Raw genomic sequence first — 16,608 nt, forward strand, 5'->3', positions numbered from 1 at the left:
CTCGACCAGAGCCAGGGCCTTTTTGGCCATGGCCCCTGCCTGGTGGAACGCTCTCTCACAAGAGACCAGGGCCCTGCAGGATTTGACATCTCTCTGCAGGGTCTGCAAGATGGAGCTGTTCCGCCAGGCCTTTGGTCAGGGTTCAGTCTGATTCTTCTCTTTCTGTATAAGAACAAGCATTAAAGAGGCCTCCTAGCCCGCTCACAGGTCCTTTATAAGACCAGTAGTAACAGTTGGCCCTGGAGAATATTAACCACTCTCAATTTTACCCGTGGACTGCCATCTGTACAGATTTTAATTTGCTCTGAACTAATTTTAAGATGTATTTTAATTAATTGATTGCCTGTTTTTATGCTCTTGTGTTCTTTGTATACTGTGTTAGTTTTATGATGTTAGCCGCCCTGAGCCCAGCTCCAGCTGGGGAGGGTGGGGTACAAATAAATTATTATTATTATTATTATTATTATTATTATTATTATTATTATTATCTCACCTGCTGTCACTTCATGTCACCAGATCTAGAGCAAGATATGTCCCAAGCGAAGACATTGGTAGACTCTTGAGGTGACTCACTTGACAGCTTTTCCATCTTACTGACAGGCAGCAGTAGCCAAACTCACTTTGGTGGTGGGAGGACACAGCTTAACCCTTCCCAAAAGTTCCTAAATCCTTCAGATTCAGGTTTACCTTATCTACCTCTTGCCCCTGCTGCCACCTCCTGCCACCTTCCTCTCTCAAGAGGTGGCCTCTGTCTTCATCTTCTGGCTTCTCCCTCCCTTCTATAACTTTTTCTGAGGCTTAAATGCTGTCAGGAAGCTTGCAGCATATCACCAGCCTAATCCTTGCCGAACAGCAGCTCATTCAAGTTGATTGTTGCTCAGACTACTGATGAGTAAGCAGATGGTCTTGTGGCTTCTTCCTCCCAGTCCACACCATGACTAATCATTATGCCCAACTGAAATATACTCGGAGTCAAGTGTGAATTTCATGCTCTTTATTCAGCTCATAGTAGTGAGGAATGCAGTTCCCCCAAAACGTTTGCTTTATATACACTATTTACACAATGGGCCCCACGTGATTGGCTAATTCCGGGATACTCCTGTATGCCAATCGGAGTGCGGATTCACTTCCACCTGGAGCTGGATTGGGTGGCTCCTGCGGACCAATCAGACTGCTGCAATCTCAATCCTATTGTTCTGGGACCAGTCAGACTGCTGCAATCTCAATCCTATTGTTCTGGGACCAGTCAGACTGCTGCAATCTCAATCCTATTGTTCTAGGACCAATCAGACTGCTGCATTTTGGATCTTATTCAACTCGGTACATAACACCAACCATGACCTATGTGAGAAACAGGGGCAAATAGAATTATACCAAAGTCACTAACAGGTCAATCTTTTTTGTTAGCCGTGGGGCTCCAAAGTCTTACAAATAAACTCAACCTGCCTTCCTGTTTGTCAGACAAGCCGAGTTTTATGCAATGTGTGGAGAAAGAGTGAAGGGAGAAGAAAACCTGGAAGAAAACACCTCACCTATTTCCCTTCCTTGTTCCATATCTCGAAATTTGTTTGCAGAAGGTCAGTTCTAATTTTCTGATTGTGATAAGAAATGTCAAATGAGCAATTTTACCATTCAAAGTAAATGTATTGTGAATAGCTTTAAAGGACTTCCTCTGTGCTTGCTGCCAAGACTAGAGGAATGACAGGCACTCGTGAAATCAGCAATCAAATATTCTCAGACTGGTTGACATCTGTCATGCAACGCTGGTGGTCATCACCAAAATCCTGTCAAAGTATCCACTATGACTGTTGGATATCAAGTATGATATTTCTGGATTAGGGAGACGTCAAGTCCTGCAAGTTCCAGCCAGAGCTGCTTCTTAAGAAACACACGCAGTCTCTGAAACTGACAGCTACCAGCAGTAATTTGTACAGGTCTGTTGCTCCCATGACCTTTCCCTCATTCTTAGTGCCACCAGGACCTGGACTGGATGTAGTTAAGAAGTCAGGCAGGTGGCATCAGGTTGAGGACAAACTGAGGTTGGTGAAGCAGTGCCCCATTTGCCCTAATGGACTAGCCCCCAAAGCTTCCAGGATACACCCTTGCCCACTTCACATAGGATGGAGAGGGAGATAGGGTAGGCTGCCCAAGCATGCTTCTCTATGCTTTGCTCTGCAGCGGCAGGATAAAATAGCAGTCAGCAGGGGTGGAGCTAGGGGGCGGGGGGCGGGCCACCCCGGGTACCGCCCTGGGGAGGGTGACACTCTGGGGGCAGGCCCCACCCCCGCGATCGAGTGTGGCAACTTTTAAAAGGCTGCAACGCACGAACAGCAGCACAGAGTCTGTGCTGCTGTTCACGCGCTGCAGCCTTAAAGGTTGCCACACCGCACAGAAGGGGTGCCCGCCGATTGCGCCCGCCATCTTGGGTGGACATGCGCAGTCCACCCAAGATGGCGGGCGTGATTGGCCGGCACCCCTTTCGGCCGGCGATCACGCCATGCCACGTTTTAAGGCTGCAGCTACAGTGATGCTGTTCGCCCGCTGCAGCCTTAAAACGCAGCGTGGCGTGGCCCGGTCAGAAATGGTGCCGGTGATCGCGCCCGCCATCTTTGGTGGACTGCGCATGTACACACATGCGCAGTTCACCCAGGAGGCTGTGCACGTGTCGTGACATCACGACGCGCGCGCGAGGAGGGGTTGCCTTTCAAGTTTGCCGCCCCGGGCGGCAGATTGGCTCCCTCCGCCCCTGGCAGTCAGCAGCTCTGTGTGGTTGACAGTCTCTTTCCAGGTCTAGCCCTTACACTTAATACATGTCAGGCTACTCTGGAGTTTTCAGCCTAAGCCACTTATTGGAAAGAACTAATAAATACACCAAATACTCTTTTTGAGAAGAAATAAGATGTACTGTAGCACAAAGCAACACATTACAACAATTCAACGATGCTGTAAACAGTGCGGCAATTATATGACACGATCCTCTACTTTCATTCATTCTCTCAAACGCTGGCCTACAGAAAGCAAAAAAGGAAAGACCTGGGGAGGCTTGTTTTTAAGGTATGTCTGCATCAGCACTCATCTGATTTCATTTCATTTCACATTTGTCCCTCGCTGCTATCCTGGAACTAATCTGCACACATTTCTCCATCTTCCTCCTTTTGGAACTGCAAGCTCAGGAAGATTTCCCCCCCCCTCCCCTAATAAATGCTGAATTTGTGCAATTGCACTCAGACTCACCCTCATACATTTGATACACTGCGCCAAGTAAAAGGTGAGACAGGCTCGTGAAGTAGTAGGTTCAGAATATTGAAGCAGGTGGGCTTTTGTTTTGTTTCAAAGCTTCTGCTCCTAGAGGAATGTCATAAAGTGTTTGGATGAATGGGAGGCAAGGCTATGATATCTCCAATTCACTATTACAATACTTAAGCATCTGTATGTAATGCGTCTTTAGATTTAAAGTTCTGATTGATTAAACGAAAATCGACATACTGGAGTTCACAGTGCCTTTATAGGAAGTGCCTGACTAGTTCAGATAGATACTACTTTAAACAGCCATGGCTCCCCTGCAAACAATTGTGGGAATTGTAGCTTGTTAAAAGTGCTGAGAGTTGTTAGGAGACCCCTGTTCCCCACATAGTGTTACAGTCCTCTGAGTGGTTTTGACCCCTCTTCCTAAGGGACCATCAAAATTGCAGGGAGGCAGTGGAAGACAGGAATGCCTCACATGCTCTGGTCCATGGGGTCTTGAAGAGTCGGACACAACTAAATGACAAACAACAGCAACAATGAGGATAATAGGGCTCTCCTAACAACTCTCAGCTGCTTCCTTAACAAGCTACAGTTCCCAGGACCTTTGGAGGGGAAGCCAAGATTCATTAAAGTGGTCTTGCAGTGTTTTAAATGTATGGTGTGGTTGTGGCCTTAGTAACTGCTAACACCTGAAGGTCCAACAGCACCCAGAGGGCAACAGGTTCTCCCTCTCTGTGTTGGATAATGGCAAGTTTTCTCTTAATTCAGGTGCATCATACCCTCACACCATATGATAGTTCCCCTGGTGGCAGAACAGCCAAACAGAAGAATCTGCTGATGTTGCTGGCATGGCGCTTGGTCAGAGGTTTGCACATCTGATCTGCTCATCAAAGAGAGGGCAATGCACTGGCCCTTAGTGGTAACCTCTTTCACAACCCCACAACCCCCAGGTCCATCTTAGGATGCAATTCTTCAGTTTAGTGGAGCGATTGCTTCTGGTAAAGGCCAAGGGCACGATTCTGACAGAGGATGTCCTTGTGAAATCATGTGGCTTGTAAAACTGTCAGGAGGACAAATGCCTTTTTAAATAGTCTCCTCCTTCAACCCGAGCTAAGACATAATTATCAAGCATCATTATGGGGAGTATATGCCTGGTGGCTAGTACCTCTCCTGGAGCAGCATTCTCTTGTGCTGGGAGGGTATCTCTCCATGCAGATGTGAAAGGCGGTGACTCAGAAGCGGTGGCTGATGCCCACTGAGACTGGCAGGACCAAAGGCAGGAAGCCTGAACAATAGGTGGAACCAGAGCCAAAGATGGGCAGAGCCAACTAATTCTAATTCTCCCCCTTCTCTTCCCACTGAAACTAAGGAGGAGGAAGCTGTCGGACAGAGGCTGCAACCCCCAGGGCTGCAGTAGAACCGCCTCCCTCAGAAAGGTGGTAGACTCTCCTTCATTGGAGATCTTTAAACAGAGGTTGGATGGCCATCTGTCAGGGATTTTTTAGCTGTGGTTCTTGCCTTGAAGGCTGTTGAACTAGATGACCCATCCAACTCCACAACTCTATGATTCTAAGCAAGGAGGCAAGCGGGTGGGGGGCTGGCTGAGGGGCTGACTGAGGATGGTGCACTCAGAGCGCTACAAGAATGTACAAGAACCATCAGCATGAACACGACATCAGTTCCAGCAGCCACAGCTGTGGGAGAATCTTAAGTGTGTGTGACAGTCAGGTTTGCCCTTCGATAGCTACTTCCATTCCTCTCCGGTGACTCTGCTGCTGGCGAGGCACGCCAGACTGACAACCCTCAAGACTAGAGGCCATCATTTATTCATTCAGAGGCCTGAAGTGCATGTTCCCCACACACCAACCTTCCTTGCTTGTTACAGAGAGAAAGATGGATCATTCCTTTTAGCAGCCAACTAGAGTGGTCCGTGCTGATCACTCTGGAGGAGGAATGGGGCTACGAACAAAAAGGAGGTTACTGCTTAGGGGGAGGGGAAGACCCTGAGATATGGATAGATAAAGACAGACAGGACAATCTGTTTCCAGTCTGTCTGTTTTACATGTCTTCATCCCTAAGTCTGTTCTCTCCTGTTTCCAAATTGATCTGTGATCTAAAGTTGTTGTTGTTGTTTGTTTAATAACAGTAGCAACAACATTAATTATTATATTTCATCTGAATATTCACATTAAATTTATGATCATTGCCATATATTATGTAATAATCACTGACCCACCTTTTTTAAAAGGTAGAATTCTCTTCCCCCTCCCAAACTTTCTAACCTGCTAGTCCAAAATTCACCATGACATATGAGGAGAAGAGAGAAAGTGATGCACAAATAGCTATTTACTTTTGATAATTTATAATGATAAGCATAGGATTATTAGGAGTATTGATTGTGTGTTATTCACTGGATTATAGGTGCTTGTTTTGACATGCACCTGGTGTATTTGGCATGGAACACAGAACATGCCTTATACTGAGCATTGGACCATCTAACTGAGTACCATCAATGCTGATTGGCAGTGGCTCTCCAGAATTTCAGGCAATACTTCCCCCCCCCAAGCACTGCATTGCAGGTGGTTGGACTAGATGAACTTCATGATCCCTTCCAAGTCTACAGTTCTACGATTCTATTCTTCTACCTGGAGATACTAGGGGAACAGGATGTTTTAATGTCATCATCATCATCGCAGAGGTGTCTGTGGTGGAGATATCTTGATTGAAAATGTCTAGCAAACCAGATTGGTAGTTGAGTTCCTATTGAGGGTATTTGGCAAGCCAACATGACAGTAATATGGGATTGATGATTGTAGTGATTGCTGGAGTTATTATGGCAGTGGACAAAGTTGTAGAAAAAGAGAGAGAGAGGTACCAAGGTGCTGTTTTCAAGCCAGGCAGAGGCTTTACAACAGAACTGTCTTTCCCCTCACAGATGTTCACCAAGACTTACTGATACTCTTCCTCACTGATATCCCATAAATATGGACTGTGTTGACTCTATGGAAGATGGAGGCCCTTCTTCCTTGGATTAGGACATTATGCAAATTTGGTTTACAATTCCACATCACCCTTGGTCTCTTTTCTGCCCTGAAGCATATTATCCACAGTTATAAGATTGAAGGCTGTAAATAAGGATTCAGGTAGGTAGCCTTGTTGGTCTGACACAGTCGAAATAAAAATAAAAAAATGAAAAAATAATTGCCCAGTAGCACCTTATAGACCAACTAAATTTGTTCTGGTATAAGCTTTCGTGTGCATGCACACGAAAGCTTATAACAGGACAAACTAAGTTGGTCTATAAGGCGCTACTGGACAATTTTTTATTTTTTTAATGTAAATAAGGAGTGAGGAACCTCAGACTCAAGGGCCAAATATGACCCTCCAGGCCTCTCCATCTGGCCCTTGGGAATCTTCCTGGGCCACACATCCTCCTCAGCCACCCCTTCTTCCCAGGCTACACCCCTTGCACCTTCCTTGGGTCTTTTTGCCTGACTAGAATTCGTCCTTGAACTTTGATCATGCCTCTTACATGCCTGGATGGAGGACAGAAAGGGGTGTGAGAGTGAGCATGCAAACTAGCCTGATATACAAAGATAAAATTTAGATTAATTATTCTGCCCACTTTTGGCCCTGGGTCCAACCACCAGTGACATGTGATGTGACCCCCCCAAAAAAGGTTCTGCAGAAGGAAAAGCGGCCCTTGGTTGTAAAAGTGCTCCTCACTGCTGGTACAGATGGTGGCAGATGGTGGAGAACCAGGAGAAGGATGATACATTTGAAGCAACATGAGCCAGAGGAACTGTGAGATAATATGGGATGAAGATGTCTAAAGGGTAGCCCTCCTCTTTTACAAAGAATGGAAGGTTCTTGCCTGTATACGTGCACCGTGTTTACCTCAAGGCACCTTCCTGCCATCCCTGGCTGGCATGCAGGATGAAAAAAGGTTGTTGTTGTTTTTACAATGCAGAAGGTTAAGTCTTGCAGTTACTGCCTCCGTGTTTTTGTTAAGCAACATTGTTCCCCCGGTTTTATGAATGCTAAGGTCATCCAATCCTCATAGCCATTGTGACATGATTTGTGAGATTCTCCAAAGGCCAGGTGCTGCTCCCTGCCTGCCTCTGAGTGCACATCACATTTGCTGCTTGATTTGTGGAAGGGGGCTTGGAGACTTCATGGAGGCAATAACAGGGATCAAGGGCCAAGAGGAGGTAGAGAGAAAGAGAAATAGAAAGAGAGAGAGAGAGAGAGAGAGAGAGAGAGAGAGAGAGAGAGAGAGAGAGAGGTTGGTTGCTACTTAGGAGAATTGTCCCTGTGGCTTTTATGGGGCAAGCTGTCTTCAGAGACGTCAGCATTAACAGTCCGGAAGAATCTGTTTGGCTTCTTCATTGCAAAGGCCAGCCCTGCCGTTATTTATTTACCATAATTATATCTCCATGTCTTAGGGGGACACACCTCTCAGAGCACTTTTGTTTTTAAAAATCACTTCTAAAATGGATGTTGCACTCAGGCCCACAATCTAAAAAGAGGAAACAGGAGGGGAAATGGATGTGATGAAGGACGGCAAAGTAAGCTCAAGCTCCTACGGTTACAGCTCATGCCACTGGCAATTTTGGGTAGCCTGTCCTTGCAAAAGTGCACATATGGGGATGTGCCCCTCAGGCTGCAATAAAAGGTTCACTGCTCTAAACATAAAAAGGACCCACCTTGAGCAACCCATGATGACCAATTATTTGCATCAGTTAGATATCAATTCTCAGAAGTGCAGAGTGAGCACCCTTGGGTGTGCCTTGCCTGCTTTCATCCCCATGCAAATCTGATACCTACCACCCATGAGACACTGACTGCATTCACACAGCAGATTATTACATTTTCACAGCCTTTTCCTAACTTTAATTTCTGCCTTATATTTGACGTTTCGCACTTCCAGCAATGCCATGGAACATAGCACAAGTTTAGTGCTCGTTGTGGGCCCAGTGAGTCCAGGCATGCCGGCAACGAGCTCTAAACTTGTGCAATATCCCACAATATTTCTGGAAGTGTCTTTTATGTAGTGTGGCAGCTCAAATATAAGGCAGAAACCAACAGTTAGGTAAATGCCATGCAAATGAAATCACTTGCCGTGTGAATGCAGCCACTCTCCAGCTGAACTAGGTGGTTAATCCAGTAGACTGGGCTCCCAGTCAATTTTTCTGAACACTGTTGGATTTCCCCACCCCCTTTTTTTTAACTTACCCAACTCTCTTGCTTGTCCCTGTCTATAAACTCGTGATCAGTTGTAATGGTCCCATTGATTCTTTTTTCCTTTTTTTTTACATTCAGAACCCTGCAGGGAGAGAAATGATGTTACACTGCATTTATTTTAAGGGGTTTCATTTTTATTCATGAAGGGACATTTGACCTGAAAGAAGATATATTGCACCTTACTGAAAAAGTAAATGGCACTGAAGGCATTTCTTCTGCATATGATTTTGATGCACCAATATAGCCTTCACGTTCACCTTTCCCTGGCACATATAAAAAAAAATCCAGGGCAGCCTTTCCAGGGTCACTTTTCTCCAGAGAAGAAAGGATCAAGTACTATGGGAACCTTTCTAACTATTTTCCTTATTTGCAGATGCCGATGTTGAGGGTACAGAAGGGAGCACACGTGAAATAGCACATAAAATTTTCTCCTCTGGGTCTGCAGGTAAAAACTGATTTGATGTGCATTCCAATATGGCTTTGAACGAAGATCAGCTCCTTTCCCCTTCCGGGGTCATTGTCATTTACCAATGACCAGATGATAGCAAGCTAAGAAAGACCAAGCTATACCAAACCTAGGGAGAGAGCCGTTTCTTCATTTTGCATTACAGAACACTGTAGGAGGTATGGACAACTTGTGGTCCAGCAGATGTTCTTATATGGTCCTCCAGATGTTGCTAGGCTTTACCTCCCATAATTCCTGATCATTGGCCAAGCTGGCTAGTTGGCACAGAATTGGGGAGGGGGGATATCTCATCTCAACTAGGAAATTAATGGACAACAAGGCTCTCAATGGCTACTAGCCATGATGACTACTGTCTAAGAAAGTATGCCTTGGTATCCAAGTTGTTTAGAGCCACAAGTGAGAAGAATGCTTTTGCATTCAGGTCCTGCATGTGGGCATCTAGTAGGCATCTGATTGACCACTATGCAGATGGGCCTTGGGTCTGATCTAGCAGGACTCTTCTTATGTTCTGACAAAGCCCGAACACATATTCAATGTGTCCTGGACTCAGACTCTCCTTTCCTTCATCAGACCCCATGGGCACATTTTTCTGGAATTAACTTCTATTCAAAATCACCACTTTCCAGCCGACTTAAATAGGTACCAAAATTAGTGCAAGAGTCAAGTAAGTGTGGGGAGGAGGTGAATTTGGAATAGTTCTGCTCTTGTGTGATTTTATTTAATCAATTTCTTCTCCTCATTATTGCACATTCAATACAAAGTTTTTTTTTCCTGTGGCCATAAGAAAAAGAAATCAGTGCTAGGGGGGATTAATTTCCCCTTGTTCTGCTAATGGAGCAATTTTCCACTTGTCACTCTGAAAATCTCAAGGCAGAGAAGGCTTGCAGTTAGCAAGTGAAAAACGATTTGGGGAAAGCGGCAGGACTCAAGTCATTAGGGTCCCAGGAACATTCAAAACAAGGGTGGAATTCTCTCCTCTGATCTGTAATGTGGTTCTGGAACTTGCCAGCTCCTTTTATCTGTATAAGCAAAACCTCCTTGCGTTGTTTTTTTAGATGCAACAGAGAGTCTGAAGCAAGTGCCATGAAGCAGTCACATTCTCATGGCCTAAGCACTAGAAAAACAGCGAGGGACATACAGCAATGTGGCACCTGCAAGATGCTGTTGGACTAAATTCCCATAATCCCTGATGATTTGGCCATGTTGACTGGAGCTGATGGGAGTTGGAATCCAACAACCTCTAGTGGACACCATGCTGGCTACCCCTTATGTACAGGTTTTATGTAGGGTGAAGAACACCAGGTTGTCTTGTCTGGCAAGTAATAAGAACATAGAGAGTTGGCTTATACCAATCAGATTATTGGTCCAGCTAGTCAACAGTATTGTCTGTTATAATGGTCAGGGTCATAGGAAAATACTCTGTCCCATAACCTGCTACTCAATCATTTGAACTACCAAGGATTGCATCTGGGACCTTCTGCCAGGAAAGCTTGTGCCTTGCCCCTGATCTAGGGTCCTTTCCCCAGAGCTCATTAGAAGAGAGACAAGTTTAATGTAGAACTGCAACATTTTGTTGATTATTCAGACAGATCAGTGCTTCCAAAACTTTTTTCCCCACGGGCCACTTGAAAATTGCTGAGGAACTTGTTTAACCACTTAGTGATTTTTCAGCCTGTTATAGCAATGATAATAAGCTATACTAGATGCCATCTGAATGGTCTGCAGAACATGTTGTAGCTTGAGAACTCATGAATTAGATCATTAGTCATTACCCAGTGGGTCAGGAAGAACAGTTATGGGTTTGCAGCTGGATCTAAGTGGCTTTACCATAATTAAAAAATGGTAAAAATAATAATACATGGGGTGTGGTAAATTGGCCCCCATTCAAGGGTGAGAGCAACATAATCAAATGCATACAACTGTAATTGTATATAACTAGGTAAAGGTAAAGGTACCCCTGACAGTCGTGGACAACTCTGGGGTTGTGGTGCTCATCTTGCTTTACAGGCCGAGGGAGCCGGCATTGTCCACAGACAGCTTCTGGGTCATGTGGCCAGCATGACTAGGCCGCTTCTGGCAAAACCAGAGCAGTGCACGGAATCGCCCTTTACCTTCCCACTGGAGCAGTACCTATTTATCTACTTGCACTTTGACGTGCTTTCGAACTGCTAGGTGGGCAGGAGCTGGGACTAAAGAACAGGAGCTCACCCTGTTGCATGGATTCGAACCGCTGACCTTCTGATCAGCAAGCCCTAGGCTCAGTGGTTTATATTGTACCGTATGGGGCTTGACTCTATTATGCACATTATAAATATCTATAATATACACACACACACACATTGTGTGTGTGTGTGTGTGTGTGTGTGTGTGTACAAATCGTTGAGCTATTTTTTTAATTTAAAAAACCTCCCAACAATGCACAAGCAGCTTCAACGTCAGAATATACTTGATGCAAGAAGAAGTCTGATGTATGCAGACTGGATCGGGTCAGAATTCTGTGTATAAAACTGTTTAAAATGAATTTCTCCTACATTCCTAAACTGGATTTCAAGAGCAGTGGAACACAGGACAGAGACAACCAGAGGAACAGTAAAGACACAGTAAAGCAAAATAAGCAGGGTTACTCCCTAATTGCTCGTGAATGCGGATGTTATTTAAGCAAGCCTTTCCCTGTAAGCTGGTCACAGCCTAGCACTACTGTGCAAATGCCTCAGAAAGATCTCACTGCATGAACCCTGCCTTTCCCTCTTTAGAATGCAGCGCTATAATGCTAGCAGTAAAGTTCTATCTATATGGAAATGTGCATTTCTGGCATTTCTCTTACAATAATCAAATGATTTTAAAAATGTCTTCTAATGCACAGCTAATAAAAGTTTGCTTTTTTAAAGTCAGCCTAAAGCTGTTTGCACAATAAGGAGCAGATTTATAATGTACTATCTCTCTCCCCCCCCCCTTTTCTTCCCTCTTTCTTTTTTGCAGTGTTGCCTTTTGCTGTTGTTCATTACAAACTCTTCCAATAGACAAACCTTTCGGTCAGGGCTCTGTGCTATTTAATCCATGCGCTCAACCCGCCAGCTGCACTCACTTCACACCACAGGTCACCAACACATATAACTGTAATGTCTGTTTCCATACCCCAAGGGCCAAAGTCTCAAGTGGTGGCGCTCCACCCACCTGACCGGCCAACAGCAGCTCTGCTCTGACACCAAGTGGATTGCTTGTCCTCGCGGTTTGCTCTCCCCCGGCGTGTTTCTAACTGGTGCCAATGCCCCCTGGGAGTATTGATTAGCCATTGAAATCTTGTTGCAAGTAATGATGAGGCTATTAACTAGAGGACATAAAAGCAAAGTTGGTGTAACTAGAAATTGTGTAAAACATGAAGTGTCTTGTGATGTTTCATGCAGTCGATCAATTTCCAGGGTTGTTTCCTCTTAATACAGCTCTGGATTACATTGTGCACACCGAAAAGCTCCCCATATCTTACCCAGAAAATAGCAGGGGTCCTAACTACATAAACATTGCAAACCAAGGCAGCAGGCAGAAAAGGTGAGTTAGATACCTATTCACATGATCTCTCCATATTTACACTGAATCCATGGAGACGGAAGAGGTATTGTGCTGCTCCTTTTCCCTTATGGGGTACCCAAGAGCCCATATAGAGTCCTTATGTAGGTTCTCTATCGGTAGGAGAAAATAACAGAAGCCAACCAGATAATATTGAGAAGCAAAGCAGCTAGTAAGCATGATTGCAACAGTTTTGCAATGATTGCAAAACTGTTGCAACAGGGTGCTCAACCCCACCCCACTCCCCACACACAGGAGGAAGGAGGAACCCAGAAACCACTGAGCCTCTTGGGCTTGCCGATCAGAAGGTCAGCGGTTTGAATCCCAGCGACGGGGTGAGTTCCCGTTGCTCTGTCCCAGCTCCTGCCAACCTAGCAGTTCCAAAGCACACCCAAAAGTGCAAGTAGAGGACTTCCGGCGAGGTCGCCATCACGGGCGGTCGTGGGTTGCCTCGGCAGCGAGGCAACCCATCCAGCCCGGGGGTTGGAGCCCCGCCACCGCTACGCGGGGCTCCGGTGAGGCGCGGGAAGAGCGTCCCGCGCCTCGGGCTCCCCGGCGGGCCCGCTAGGCTACGCACCCTTCCCTCGTTCCCCCTGTAAAGGGGGAGTGGGGGTGAAGGGAGCGCGGAGCCGGGCCATTAGGGGAAATGCCCCAACCGGGCGGAAAAGCGGCGAGTACTGGCCGTGACGAGCGACGACGTTCTCCCTGAGAGATGAAAGGAAAAGAAGCCCGGAGGTCGTGAGTACTTAATTGGATTAACTGCTGTGCTTAAAGACTTAACGATCCGGGAGGCTTTAGATAAAGGAAGTCTGCCTCCCTCCCTTCGGTGGCAAGAAAATAACGGTCTGTGATACTGTTGCTACTGGATGGCTACATTGTCAAGATTTTTTTATAAGTGAGACTTTATAGATCTCCCTTTGGGGAGGAAGAGGATGGAGAATATTCCTTTTGAAAGTTTTGGTCTTTGCGCCCCGGTTTCAGAGAAAATGGCTGCGAAAACTCTGAACCGAAGTGGAAAATTACTGCTATAAGATGGATAACATTAAAATAGAAACTGAAATTTGATACCTATGCCCGTCCTCACCATGTTGGGCTTTGTTTTCAAAATTGTTTTGAACTCTGGACTAACTGATGAAGAAAGGATTATTATATTGAAACTGGAACTGCTTAATCAGAAATTGAAGGTTTTGAGTGGGGATATGAAGAAAAATCTACTTCCCACAGAGGAGACCTTTCAGGTATTCGATACTATGGAAGAGAGCCTTGGCAAAGAGCTGAAGGAGATGATTGAAAAACTGAGAGAGACGGCATGGCGATTCCCGGAAAAAGAAACGTCCTTCGGTGGTGGCAGCCCGGGGACGGCGAGGAATGTTATATCCAGCCCCCGAGGTGAGAGCTCGGGAGCGAAGGGCAAGAAATTAAGATATTTACAAATAGAAGAAGAATGCAACATTGAATGGGAGAAGCCGAAAGAAGATGGACAGTGTATCCTGATGCTCGATGCAAGGACTGTTGGGGACTGTGTCTGGTTTTGTGGACGTACAAGAAAAGAGGACAATTTGAGGAGTGGATCCGGTGAAAGATGGAGAAGGACATTGGATAGAGGGGGGATAGGGTGAAGTGTGTTAAGTGCAGAATATTAATGCTTTGTTATGGTAATCTGAAATCGGAGGGTTAAGACATTATGTTTTATTTTAATTTTTAACAAGAAAAGGGATATTTTGAATTTTTTTTGTTATTAGCAGCAGTTTAAGGGAAAGAAGAATAGCTTAGATCTGATATAAGAACAATTTGTTAAGATACAAAGTTATGTTATTAATCATTATGGATTAAGATGATTTATTCATTTAAGATGATTGTTTAGATTTGAATTTCTTTTTAAAATGAATTTAATTTTTTTTTGAGAGATGAAGTTATTAAAATAGAATTTGGTTTGGGAACCGAAGGAGAGAAGGCAGGGGAAGTCAACTGTAAAGATTCAAAACTAGAAGTTTTTTCTGTATGTGTGTAAAAAAGAAGAAGAATCGTGGTTATGTCTGTTTTTGTTTTGTATAAATGTGGGTGGGTGATGGTATTATTTGTTATGGAAAATACCAATAAATTCTTATATTAAAAAAAAAAGTGCAAGTAGATAAATAGGTACCGCACTGGCAGGAAGGTAAACGGCGTTTCCGTGCGCTGCTCTGGTTTCACCAGAAGCGGTTTAGTCATGCTGGCCACATGACCTGGAAAAAATGTCTGCGGACAAATGCCAGCTTCCTCAGCCCGTAAAGCAAGATGAGCGCCGCAACCCCAGAGTCGTCCATGACTGGACTTAACTGTCAGGGGTCCTTTACCTTTTTAGCTCAAGACCACCCCCAATACATCATACATACACCACAGAAGGGGCAGTCTACAGCAGAATCCTGTCTGGCAGGAAATCTGTTAATGGGCTTACCTGGAGAGCCTGGCCATTTTTTGTGTGATGATAAATACTTAATTCCAGAGTCTAGGTCACAGGCTCACCCTATTAATACACAAATGTGCCCTTAAGGCAGGATTTGTGAGCACAGAGACTGTGGGGAGGCTTTTCCCATTTCCATCCAAACTGCAGAGGAATATTTGAGGTCACTGAAAGAGTCAAAATGGCATTAGGGCTGTTTTCCTGTCCTGTTTCAGACACGTGATTTATATATTTATGTATGTGTTTGCCTGGTACATTTATGTTCATTTATTTTATATCTTTGACCGTATAATTTTCATAACAGTGCCCAGTTGTCATGTTCCAGGCTGTTAGTAAACAAAGTCCCAGGAAGGAACGTCAGGACCGGGGGCAAGATGGCAGGAATGAAAGTCCAAAGAGCAGGGGTCTGAGGGTCGAGAAGCAAGAGGCACAAAGTCACGGTCAAGAAGCAAGGAGGCACGCAGCAAGGCAGGGAATGCATTGTTGTGGCAAAGAGCCAAGGGGAAACACTGGCCTTATATCCCCTGCCAGCTCTTGCCACCAGGTGCAGCAAGTTACCAAGTGGCCTCACATGTGCGGCCGCGCCCTGCCTTTCCGAAGAGGGCCCCAGTGCTGCGAAGCCCTGCTGGTCATGGGGCCTGGCTCCTGCACGCACTCCTGACACCAGTGATCCCATCACTGACCCCATGGGAGGAGAGAGAGCCCATATGGAGGAGGGGGATATCGAAGACTGCCAGCCATGGTGCCCCTGCTTTGCATCTACAGGAGACTGGGAGTAGGGACAGCAATCATGATCCCACTCTCCACTACGTTTCCATGCACATGAGAATATGGCTGCGGTTGTTATTTTATACTCCTGTGATCAAACAGCACAATGACTGAATTTTTATATTATTATTGTTAGAATAGCACCTTCTAATAGCGTTAAATATAAGAGGATAGGTTCTTGCCCTGATGAACTTACAATCCAAGACCCAGTGCAAAGGAAAAGTAGAGAAATGGGGGCAAGGGTGAAAGGGTAACCCCAGTTCTCTTTTTGAAAGCATGTTTCTAGTCCTCAGTGCTGCAGAAACAAGCCTGAAGATCTCACAAAGCCGTGTAATCACCTCACATAGCTAGCAGTAGCAGCAGATGGCGTGGTGAGGATGCACCATTCACCTAACTTTTGTCCACCTGAGTCACTGCAGCATCCTGGAGTGAAGAAGGAAAGTTGTATAATACAACTCAATAAAGATATGGGATCCTATGCACTCCCTCCTATTACCTCCCCATATTCTCTCCTGTCTCTGGAATCACTGTTAATTTCTCAAAAATAAATAAATAAAAATTGGCCTGAAGATCAGGATTACAATCAAGCTTGTTAATGCAAACTAAATAGGCATATCTGTATGCATTTTATTGATTTGCATTGCCAAGTTTGCATGGAGACTATGACGACTACGTGTATGGAATTTTCCTGGGTTTGGGCACAAAATACGTGCAGCCCAAGAGAAGTGGGAGGGCGAAACTCTCTTTCCCCCATGCCCCAAATTTCCCTCCAATTGTGGCTTTCTATCACTCCCTCCTAGCAATGCAAAAGTAAAATATTCATGTAGCACCATTATTCTAATGGCTCTTCCGATTATGGATGCCGCAACCAGCTCAC

Source organism: Lacerta agilis, chromosome 15, assembly GCF_009819535.1.
Source record: "Lacerta agilis isolate rLacAgi1 chromosome 15, rLacAgi1.pri, whole genome shotgun sequence".
NCBI classification, from domain to species: Eukaryota; Metazoa; Chordata; class Lepidosauria; order Squamata; family Lacertidae; genus Lacerta; species Lacerta agilis.